Source organism: Salmo salar, chromosome ssa11 (assembly GCF_905237065.1).
Source record: "Salmo salar chromosome ssa11, Ssal_v3.1, whole genome shotgun sequence".
In the NCBI taxonomy this organism is placed as follows: domain Eukaryota; kingdom Metazoa; phylum Chordata; class Actinopteri; order Salmoniformes; family Salmonidae; genus Salmo; species Salmo salar.
In genome coordinates this window covers 3,982,118-3,994,664 of record NC_059452.1, presented here as the reverse complement: position 1 = coordinate 3,994,664, position 12,547 = coordinate 3,982,118, and the positions used below count along the sequence as shown (strand labels likewise).

Genomic DNA, 12,547 nt, shown 5'->3' with positions numbered 1-12,547 from the left:
ATGGGCTTGTCCTGTCTGCGGTAAATGGCCAGCTGGATAAGACTGCCGAAAGTGGTGAAAAGTCTTAGGAAGGCAACTCTTACACAGTATGATTTGTTGTGTGTAGGATATTGAGGATAAATGGCATCTCAATTGCTCTCATACAAAAAAACATTTACTGTCTAAGCACAACCCTGCACAACCAAAGAACTGTCTGTAAACCTCCCCCAGCCCATTGACTTTGACAGATCATTTTTGTCGATAGTACCCCTTTGCAGGGTAATTTTGTAGACATGTCTTTGTATTGTGTTTTGAGAATCTGCAGAGAGAAGAATGAGGTGATAGTGCCATTAGTTGTAGTCTTTAGTGTATACCTTTCAGTGTCCCTTGCAGGTTTCTGTCCCACAATCGTGTTGTGCTCCATAGCCGCAAGGTGTGTCCTCTCCCTCATGCTTGAGTACTCAAATTGCCCCCGCTTTGGGGTATTTTTCAGCAGGGCGCTGTCTAATGACTCCAGATATCCAGAGTTGTACAACAAGAAAAGATAAGAAGAGAAGAGGGGTAGACTAAATTGATTACATGTTCTGGAAGGTACTCTGTGGTCCTCAGGCTTCCTCTAACACCTGTAACTCCATAACACAAACCATACAAACACTACCCAATTGAAGTTTATACCATGCTTACTGTAAATGTAGCTATCTTTGCCGTCAACTTGGATTTTTTTTTGCCAACTTACCTTCACCAGAGCTAGGGGTTGGAAGCGCATGTTGGTGTAATCAGATTCGGTACCACGTACAACAAAATACAATTTAACCGCTAATTGTATTGATCTCTATTACACCTGGCTATCTAAGCATACCTAATTTGGATATTTCAATATTGTCAGCTTGCTGTTAGCTAATTAGCATCACTAAATTTGCAGCAAGATTGCTAGCCAGCTGAGGCTGGCTGAGAACCACCTACCCAACCATAGATGACTTATACACATTCATCATTGCTACCAACAGACAAACAGCTTTATCGGCAACTATATTTTTAGTAACAGAGTGTTTTCCAGACAAGGGTAGAATAGATGGCTACCCAATTGAGATACCAAATAAGAGTAGCATTACCTAGCTTACGTTAGCTAACGTCAGTCAAAGATGTTTACTCTAAAGGTAGCTACCAGTCTAGCAGTAACAACCATGGCATAAGTGAAATTGATTGACAGTGTGTATACCAAAAGATAGCTATACGAGCTGATGGCTTTCAGAGTTCAATTCAGGACTGTAACGTTATCTAGCTGGCTAACTTAGCCAGACAGTCCAACTAGGCTAGCAAGCTAGTTAACCTTAGGTTACCTCTAATTTACTATATTCTGTTTTGCTGTGAAGGAAAAAAATGGTATCGCATCTGTCACGTCCTGACCAGTATAAAGGTTATTTGTTATGGTAGTTTGGTCAGGACGTGGCAGAGGGTATTTGTTTTATGTGGTTCAGGGTGGTGGTTTATTTAGTAGGGCGTTTGATTTATTATTTCCGGGTTTTGGTTTATGTTCTATGTTTTGTACTTCTATGGTCTTTCTGTGTTGGTATATTTCTATGTTTAGGTTAATGGGGGGTTGGACTCTCAATTGGAGGCAGGTGCTTTCTCGTTGCCTCTGATTGAGAGTCCTATATATGGGTAATTGTTTGGTTTAGTGTTTGTGGGAGATTGTTTCTTGTTTTGCCTGTGTGAGCATGACAAGACTGTTTTGTTGTTCGTGAGTTCTTCGTTTTGTTATTTTGGTGTTCGCTTTATTTATAAATAAATACAAGATGAGCATCCACATTCCTGCTGTGTTTTGGTCCTCCATTCCCGACGACAACCGTTACAGAATCTCCCACCACAAATGGACCAAGCAGCGGAGTAAGGAGCAAGGGGAATTCAATATGGACTGGCGGGAGAAGTGGACGTGGGAGCAGATTCTGGCTGGAGAGGGCCCATGGAGGAAGTCTGGTGAGGAGCGATGCCAGTTCTGCGCTCGAGACCGCCAGTACACCTCTACGGTCCAGTGCGTCAGCCCAGTCCGACTCGGCCTGTTCCCACTCCCCGCGCTAGCCCTGAGGTGCGTGTTCCCAGGCTGATACCTCCAGTACCAGCAACACGCATCAGGCTTCTAGTGCGTCAACCCAGTCCGACTCGGCCTGTTCCCGCTCCCCGCACTAGCCCTGAGGTGCGTGTCCCCAGACTGGCACATCCAGTACCAGTACCACGCATCAGGCTTCCAGTGCGTCAGCCCAGCCTCGAGTGTCCGGCACCAGTGTGCGGTCCAGAGTGTCCGGCACCAGTGTGCGGTCCAGAGTGTCCGGCACCAGTGTGCGGTCCAGAGTGTCCGGCACCAGTGTGCCTGCGACCCGGAACTGAGTGAGTCAGTTGACGATCCGGAACTAAAAATGATTAACTATGTATTTAATGAGTCTGCCTACAGTGTGGAAAGGAAGAGGTCTGCCTACGATCCGGAACAAGGGGAGTCTGCCTACGGCCCGAAACTAATCAAGTCTGTCTGCATTCGGGAGGACAGTAGGCCGGAGCCAGAACCACCTCCTGTATAGGTGGGTTGGGGAGGGGGGGTGTAGCACAAGTGCCGTCGGTGACGGCAGCCACCCTCCCTTCCCTCTCTTTAGTTTAGGGGGATTTTTGTGTTTTTTTTTGTTGTTTTTTGTTTATTTGAGGTGCATCCGGGGTTTGCACCTTTAGGGGGGGTACTGTCCTGACCAGTATAAAGGTTATTTGTTATGGTAGTTTGGTCAGGACATGGCAGAGGGTATTTGTTTTATGTGGTTCGGGGTGGTGGTTTATTTAGTAGGGCGTTTGATTTATTATTTCCGGGTTTTGGTTTATGTTCTATGTTTTGTACTTCTATGGTCTTTCTGTGTTGGTATATTTCTATGTTTTGGTTAATGGGGGGTTGGACTCTCAATTGGAGGCAGGTGCTTTCTCGTTGTCTCTGAGAGTCCTATATATGGGTAATTGTTTGGTTTAGTGTTTGTGGGAGATTGTTTCTTGTTTTGCCTGTGTGAGCATGACAAGACTGTTTTGTTGTTTGTGAGTTCGTTCTTTTGTTGTTTCTGGTGTTCACCTTTATTTAAAATAAACACAAGATGAGCATCCACATTCCTGCTGCGTTTTGGTCCTCCATTCCAGACGACAACCGTGACAGCATCACTTATCAGCTGTTGAAATGGATTCACATTGATTTAGCCTGAAAATCCCTCTGATAATCTTTGGTCACCATATAATTCTTAATATCCTGGAAGGATATTGACCTCATCCCGTCAGTAGAGGATACCTGGTTGCTCTTTAAACGTACTTACCTCACTATCTTAACCTCTATGGGCTAGTCCACCTACTCAACAGCCAGTTGAATCCTGTGGCGCGTTATTCAAATACCTTAGATATGATATTACTTCAATTTTTCAAAAACATGACTATTTTACACCATTCTAAAGATAAGACTCTCGTTAATCTAACCACACTGTCCGATTTCAAAAAGGCTTTACAACAAAAGCAAAACATTAGATTGTCAGCAGAGTACCGAGCCAGAAATCAATATCAGTGTGGATGACGGATCACCAGCTCAAGCTGAACCTCGGCAAGACGGAGCTGCTCTTCCTCCCGGGGAAGGACTGCCCGTTCCATGATCTCGCCATCACGGTTGACAACTCCCTTGTGTCCTCCTCCCAGAGTGCTAAGAACCTTGGCGTGATCCTGGACAACACCCTGTCGTTCTCCACTAACATCAAGGCGGTGACCCGATCCTGTAGGTTCATGCTCAACAACATTCGCAGAGTACGACCCTGCCTCACACAGGAAGCGGCGCAGGTCCTAATCCAGGCACTTGTCATCTCCTGTCTGGATTACTGCAACTCGCTGTTGGCTGGGCTCCCTGCCTGTGCCATTAAACCCCTACAACTCATCCAGAACGCCGCAGCCCGTCTGGTGTTCAACCTTCCCAAGTTCTCTCACGTCACCCCGCTCCTCCGCTCTCTCCACTGGCTTCCAGTTGAAGCTCGCATCCGCTACAAGACCATGGTGATTGCCTACGGAGCTGTGAAGGGAACGGCACCTCCATACCTTCAGGCTCTGATCAGGCCCTACACCCAAACAAGGGCACTGCGTTCATCCACCACTGGCCTGCTGGCCCCCCTACCTCTGAGGAAGCACAGTTCCCGCTCAGCCCAGTCAAAACTGTTCGCTGCTCTGGCACCCCAATGGTGGAACAAGCTCCCTCACGACGCCAGGACAGCGGAGTCAATCACCACCTTCCGGAGACACCTGAAACCCCACCTCTTTAAGGAATACCTAGGATAGGATAAAGTAATCCTTCTAACCCCCCCCCTTAAAATATTTAGATGCACTATTGTAAAGTGGTTGTTCCACTGGATATCATAAGGTGAATGCATCATTTTGTAAGTCGCTCTGGATAAGAGCGTCTGCTAAATGACTTAAATGTAAATGAAATAATCAGACACCCATTTTTCAAGCTAGCATATGTCACATAAACCCAGAAGACAGCTAAATGCAGCACTAACCTTTGATCTTCATCAGATGACACACCTAGGACATTATGTTATACAATACATGCATGTTTTGTTCAATCAAGTTCATATTTATATCAAAAACCAGCTTTTTACATTAGCATGTGACGTTCAGAACTAGCATACCCCCCGCAAACTTCCGGGGAATTTACTAACAATTTACTAAATTACTCACGATAAACGTTCACAAAAAACATTATTTTAAGAATTATAGATACAGAACTCCTTTGTGCAATCGAGGTGTCCGATTTTTAAAATAGCTTTTCGGTGAAAGCACATTTTGCAATATTCTCAGTAGATAGCCCAGCCATCACGGCTAGCCATTTAGACACCCACCAAGTTTAGCCCTGACCAAAGTCAGATTTACTATTACAAAAGTTTGATTACCTTTGTCTTCGTCAGAATGCACTCCCAGGACTGCTACTTCAATAACAAATGTTGGTTTGGTCCAAAATAATACATCGTTATATCCAAATAGCGGCGTTTTGTTCGTGCGTTCCAGACACTATCCGAAATGGTAAATCAGGGTTATGAGCATTACCGTACTTCGAAGCATGTCAACCGCTGTTTAAAATCCATTTTTATGCCATTTTTCTCGTAAAAAAGCGATAATATTCCGACCGGGAATCTCCGTTTAGGTAAACAGAGGAAAGAAAACAAAGCTTTCGGTCGACGCGGGCACGAGCCTGAGTCCCACAGTACTGTAACCAGCCACTAACCAAACGCGGTAGTTTTTCAACCAGAGCCTGCAAAGCCACGATTCAGCTTTTTGCCGCCTTCTGAGAGCCTATGGCAGCCGTAGGAAGTGTCACGTAACAGCAGAGATCCTTTGTAATGGATAGAGATGGCAAAGAAGGCCAAGAAATGGTCAGACAGGGTACTTCCTGTACAGAATCTTCTCAGGTTTTGACCTGCCATTTGAGTTCTGTTATACTCAGACACCATTCAAACAGTTTTAGAAACTTTGGAGTGTTTTCTATCCAAAGCCAATAATTATATGCATATTCTAGTTACTGGGCAGGAGTAGTAACCAGATTAAATCGGGTACGTTTTTTATCCAGCCGTGTCAATACTGCCCCCTAGCCCTAACAGGGGACTACATGTAGTGTATATACATTTCAAGTTACAGTATTTCATTTATAACACTTTTAATGTCTTCACAAAATAAGGGTACAAATCAATATTAGGGAGGTGTCCTTAATGCTTTATACACTCTGCGTACAAGGTCAGAGTATTTTAAATCTACCAATTGGGGCTGAAAAAGGGCCGAATATGTGTATTTAGCCTACATGGCTTTCTTTCATTGATCCCTAATATTCTGAACTGTTCTCTCCATATATTCTATTGAGTCTGTTGAGAAAATTCTAATTAAAGATACACAATTTTAAGGGAAGTCTTTAGGTAAATATGCTGAAAACCCTATTCCATGAAAACTCCACAAGAAAATCTGCTGGCAAGCAAGTGGGAGGGTTTTCAGCTGTTGAATTAAATGTATTCAACGCATGCAAGGAAACCACACCTGCAAAGCATAGTCTGAATACCAACACCTGAGAAGTGCATAGGAAAGGCGTACATTTCCTAATTCTGAATCAGACCCTTGGTAAATATTGAAACAAAGGTGCAACCTGAAATTAGACAGCATCAGATGCTGGGTTTGTTCCAGTTTCTACCCTCTCCGTGTTCTCTGTCATATTTGTATTCATAGTCTATCACTAGGAGAAATTAACAATGGATAACAGAAGAAAAAAAAACACGAAGCTATGCTCTCTCAGAGTCTCTCTGGCATGTCCAATTTCAAATGGAAACCTTTGTCACAAGGAAACAGAGATTGTACTGCATAGGCTATTAGGTTAATTAATGGGCACATCTCTGAGCAACACTGGCAACCTTAAAAAACATGCCACTTTGAGAGTAAATAAACACTGCAGTCATGTGGTTGTGATTAACTTGAGTGATATGAAAACAAGAACAGAGTCAGATGTTGTAGATATTTTTTATATTGGTGTTTTTGTTGTGTAGATGTAGCAGTTTGCTGTAATTGAAATCAAGAGCAACATCCTTGGGGCAGGGTGAGCCCATTCTTTCTAGAGACACATTTTTGCAACTGATAAGAGTACGCAGATTGGATACAGTGGTATTTCTGGCCTGGCTGTGGCCTGAGGGACAACTTGGACAAAGTCAATGGAAAAATGTATCAGCTATTTACAAGGGGCCTGTCATGCCAAATAATGTCCCCAGGCCAAAAAGTGTCCCCCTCTGCGTCACAATGGGATTCAATAAACTACTGTGTTACCGTCCGTTGCTATATCAACGGTGTGATGACCTAATATTTCGAATTTTGGAGATCATTACAGCCTAAATTATGTTATTTTCATCATCGCTATGCAAACAAGGCTGATTTCCGTGACAATTTCGCTGTTTAAACAAGTTTTGTTTAGCTAATAAAATGAAAATATTACTTCGAACTACTTTTGGGTACCTTGTTAACATTACAACATGAAATCCATGTCTTAAATGTTGCTATGTTTCGGGCAAAGACAACGTTATCTACTTGACACACTTGTTACTTACCTTACAGATCAAAAAGTCAGATAATTTCCACTCCGTTCATATGCAAATCCATTTGATTCATACACTGGCTTGTCTGGCTGTCATGTTTTTATTTTAACCTGCCCTTCCATTATCTAAACTGAAACAGTATAATTTCAGTCATACTCTATTAGGATACATTTTTTTTCTATCTCGCATAGCTCATTAGTACACCCTTGTGGTTGAATATATGTGTATCTATTGTAGGTCCCAGGATACAACAATGAATAATTTGGAACAAATAAATACCATCAAAGGAAACCTTACAATTTACAATGAAAACCAACCTGGCAATATTTTATATTTTTTTGGTACAGTTGTGTCATTAATTTATTTTCAGATTTTTTTTGTACATTCACATGGCAATCATAGACTAAAATACTGAATTCTGGAGTGTGGAATATAGAGGAGGTGGTTGCTGTGTGGGTGGGAGGTTCTGCCGGTCACTTCTCAACAGGCAGCCAGTCTTGGAAGGGGGAATTGAAGAGGGAGACGGCAAAGTCTGGGTACTGCTGCTCACTTTGTTCTGAGTGTTTGCAGTGCTAGTATTTTTAGTTAATCTTTCTATCTCATATTACGTGCCCAGTATGATAGAGCCAGAAAAATATCAGTGTTAGGGAAACTAAAACTAGCTTCAGGTTATTTTGTGTGCAAAGCAAATAGTTATTATCTGAGATTTTTTATATTCACTTTAACAGATGGTGACCCCAGCTAGGAGTGAAAGAACAGCGAGGTTCCCAGGTCTCTCCTTCCTTTCGTTCTTCTTCCAAACCAAGTAATTTGATTGGATGTCGTAGCACTTGCTCCTGTTCTGGTACCTCTCCTTCTGTTTCTCCTGCACCTTGTTGATGTTCAGTCCACCTTGACTGATAACAGGAATACATGCAATTATACTTCATATTACAAATACATTTCTTACATATCTCTTGGAGGGCCAGAAAATAAATTAACAGCGGACAATCATTTTAACCTGGTCAAAAACCTCCACATGCTTCTCAGTCCGTGCCTGAAGGTGGTCCTCGAAGTCGTTCTAATCTGATTTGACAACTTCCACCACATCAGCTGGGGTTTCAGTGATCTGAAAGTACATTATACAAAAATAGCAATAGACAAAGAACAACATTAAGTCAATCACAAATTTGAAAGACTATATGTAATAATTGTACATAAAAAATGTAATTGCATTGTTTACCTCAGTCAACAGCTGCGGCTCCTGTCCGTAGAGAATTACCTTCAGGTTGTTTGCCCACCCTTCCTGGTACCAATCATGGGACTTGCCCGTGGCAGTCTTGAGGGTCTGGTTGGTCCATTCACCAAACTTGGAGGGGGTAGGAAAGCAATATCTATTGACAATCTAAGATATTGAAATGTCTGATTATGTACCATGGAAAAATTAAAATAAATTGTAAAAAATAAAACAAACCATTGTTGACAAAATATAACCTATATCATCTGTACCTTGTTCCACACACACACACACACACACACACATTATATAATATTGAACACTGCTGTGGTCAAATAAAGCAACCATTACAAAACAACTTATCAAGGCAAAATTTGCATTGGGACACTTACCGATCATGTGCCATGGTGAAACAATTTTGATGGGCTTCAACTCCGGCGCCAGTCTTCACCCTCTCAAACTTCTGGCAGGCTAGATAGGGTAATGACCTTTAAGCAAAAAGTGACAAATTGAAACATTGTGTGCTCTCTGATATGACATTCATTGAAATCATAATCATTCCATTTTGAAAAGAAGGTTGACGATATCCGATCCTCGTTTGCTAAGTCAAACGACACCGCTGGTCCTGCTCACACTGCCCTACCCTGTGCTTTGACCTCTTTCTCCCCTCTCTCTCCAGATGAAATCTCGCGTCTTGTGACGGCCGGCCGCCCAACAACCTGCCCACTTGACCCTATCCCCTTCCTCACCTCGCTCATCAACTCATCCTTGACTGCTGGCTACGTCCCTTCCGTCTTCAAGAGAGCGAGAGTTGCACCCCTTCTGAAAAAACCTACACTCGATCCCTCCGATGTCAACAACTACAGACCAGTATCCCTTCTTTCTTTTCTCTCCAAAACTCTTGAACGTGCCGTCCTTGGCCAGCTCTCCTGCTATCTCTCTCAGAATGACCTTCTTGATCCTAATCAGTCAGGTTTCAAGACTGGGCATTCAACTGAGACTGCTCTTCTCTGTGTCACGGAGGCTCTCCGCACTGCTAAAGCTAACTCTCTCTCCTCTGCTCTCATCCGTCTAGACCTATCTGCTGCCTTTGATACTGTGAACCATCAGATCCTCCTCTCCACCCTCTCCGAGTTGGGCATCTCCGGCGCGGCCCACGCTTGGATTGCGTCCTACCTGACAGGTCGCTCCTACCAGGTGGCGTGGCGAGAATCTGTCTCCGCACCATGCGCTCTCACCACTGGTGTCCCCCAGGGCTCTGTTCTAGGCCCTCTCCTATTCTCGCTATACAGCAAGTCACTTGGCTCTGTCATATCCTCACATGGTCTCTCCTATCATTGCTATGCAGACGACACACAATTAATCTTCTCCTTTCCCCCTTCTGATAACCAGGCGGCGAATCGCATCTCTGCATGTCTGTCAGACATATCAGTGTGGATGACGGATCACCAGCTCAAGCTGAACCTCGGCAAGACGGAGCTGCTCTTCCTCCCGGGGAAGGACTGCCCGTTCCATGATCTCGCCATCACGGTTGACAACTCCCTTGTGTCCTCCTCCCAGAGTGCTAAGAACCTTGGCGTGATCCTGGACAACACCCTGTCGTTCTCCACTAACATCAAGGCGGTGACCCGATCCTGTAGGTTCATGCTCTACAACATTCGCAGAGTACGACCCTGCCTCACACAGGAAGCGGCGCAGGTCCTAATCCAGGCACTTGTCATCTCCCGTCTGGATTACTGCAACTCGCTGTTGGCTGGGCTCCCCTGCCTGTGCCATTAAACCCCTACAACTCATCCAGAACGCCGCAGCCCGTCTGGTGTTCAACCTTCCCAAGTTCTCTCACGTCACCCCGCTCCTCCGCTCTCTCCACTGGCTTCCAGTTGAAGCTCGCATCCGCTACAAGACCATGGTGATTGCCTACGGAGCTGTGAAGGGAACGGCACCTCCATACCTTCAGGCTCTGATCAGGCCCTACACCCAAACAAGGGCACTGCGTTCATCCACCACTGGCCTGCTGGCCCCCCTACCTCTGAGGAAGCACAGTTCCCGCTCAGCCCAGTCAAAACTGTTCGCTGCTCTGGCACCCCAATGGTGGAACAAGCTCCCTCACGACGCCAGGACAGCGGAGTCAATCACCACCTTCCGGAGACACCTGAAACCCCACCTCTTTAAGGAATACCTAGGATAGGATAAAGTAATCCTTCTAACCCCCCCCCTTAAAAGATTTAGATGCACTATTGTAAAGTGGTTGTTCCACTGGATATCATAAGGTGAATGCACCATTTTGTAAGTCGCTCTGGATAAGAGCGTCTGCTAAATGACTTAAATGTAATGTAATGTAAATGTAAATTTCAGATATCATAGAATGTGATTGATAAACAAAAGGCAATTTCACTTGCCCAGCTGTCTACCTCCTTGACAATTCTCCGTTGGAAGAAGCGTTGGTTGATTTTGGCAATCATACGCTTCACTCCGAAATGGCCTGCATGCATCCTCCTCCTTAGTAAAAATCACCCTCCTGTGTGGCTGGCCATCCTTCTCCCGTAGGTACATATGATTGCCTAACAAGTTGGAAGAGAATTGTTGAAATACTCTAAGTACATTTGTACTGTTGTCTTTCTCTCCATCTCTCTCGGTCTGTCTGTCTGTCTTCCACTCTCTTCCCACCTCTCTCTACATCTCTCACTTTCATCTCTCTGTGTCTGTCTAGCGAAGACACCTCGTTAAGGGCATGTATAATTACCATAATTGCTTACACCTATCCATTTGATTGATCAGGTTTAATTTATAGCTAGATACCTCAATATGACAGATATATAACTATATCAGTGGACACCACTGAGGGGAGGACGGCTCATAATAATGGCTGGAATGGCGTCAATAGAATGCTATCAACCACATGGAAACCACGTGCTTGATACAATTCCATTTACTCCATTCCAGACATTATGAGCCATCCTCCCCTGAACTATATGTATAGCTAGCACCATTAAGATGACCAACTAGCTAGATGGAAAATGGTTGTTGAAAAATGGTTGTACATAGATAGCTAAATCGGTCCAGTTATCTAATAGAAGTTAACTGCTTAACGTTACCCTGCATTTTGAATTTATCTGAATGGTCCGCCTCTTGTCGAGATCAGTGATGCAGTCATAGTACTTAACCTGGTTGGAAAGATACATTAAACTGTCCTCGAGGGATGCCATTGAAGTGCAAGCTACATACAGAAAGCTACAATAACAGTTACTGTAGTTGGCTAGCTGACTAGGCAGGCTGAGGTAAATAAGTACAGCAGCTAGCAACGTCAATCTAAAAACAGCTTAAATTATTTATTCCTATTTAACAATATTTTCTTATTTAAAGACAAATATATGGTAAAGAAAGTGTTCTATTTCCAGTCTTTTCGGTCCTCTGAAGCAGCAGGTAGACAGGTTGTCGCCGTCAAAAACACCGTCCTTGGAGAGCAATTCTGAGGTATTAATTTTGCGCGGACTGAGCGAGTGTTTATGAAGTGAACTAGAACTGCCCGCGTACTCCTTCCTTCGTGACCGCTACGAGTAAAAATAGAGCCAACCAGCATAGCAACGGACGCTTTGGTTAATGACATAATCCGGTCAGTGTCTTTTGCAAATTCTAGCAACACTCCTAGCAACAGAAGCTAGAACTCATCGAATCCCATTGTGACGCAGGGGGGAACACATTTTGGCATGAAAGGCCCATTAAAAGGTTATTCACGTCGGATAAATGTGGTCTGATATGCAGTGTTGCCAACTCATTTTCAGGGTAAATTGCTAGAGGCAGGTTGATTTGTTGCTAAATGACGTTGTGACGTCATTGCGTGATAACGTAAAACTGCGTCTTTACGTAGAACACAAAATAACGTTACTTAAATTGACTGGCCATCTCAGCGAAAAATATGATTTGACATTTGTTCAGGTACAGACTCCCACTCTTTTCTGTACTTCTGGCTGTACAATTTTGATTGAGACATGTTGATTGATGTTGTAAGTTCTGTTCAAGATCAAACATTCGTAACCAACTATATTCATTGGGTTTGGCTTGACGAACCCGTACTACTGCTGCTGCAGTCATCCAACAATGATTTGCAATTTGCTGAAATTGCTGCTGGCCTGCTGCTGCCTGTGCACGAGCTGAGCGCCTGCTGCTCACTCACAATGGGTCACTTTTCAAAAGTTGCTAAAAGTTAAAAATACATTTTTAAAAGTTGCTAAAA

The 12,547-nt window shown here is 43.8% G+C and overlaps 1 long non-coding RNA gene across 2 annotated transcripts; it reads right to left on the bottom strand.

The window, feature by feature from the left end:
• Positions 1–7,423: 7,423 nt before the first annotated feature.
• LOC106561889 (uncharacterized) lies at positions 7,424–12,122 on the bottom strand. Of its 2 annotated transcripts, none has more exons than XR_001318931.2 (6): positions 11,409–12,122; positions 10,725–10,874; positions 8,706–8,801; positions 8,320–8,481; positions 8,098–8,205; positions 7,424–7,993 (listed from the first exon to the last, which is right to left on the bottom strand). It is a non-coding gene; the product is annotated as an uncharacterized lncRNA (long non-coding RNA). The 2 variants fall into 2 exon arrangements; XR_001318930.2 differs by having other exon boundaries at positions 8,320–8,445; positions 11,409–12,117.
• Between the last annotated feature and the right edge of the window lie 425 nt (positions 12,123–12,547).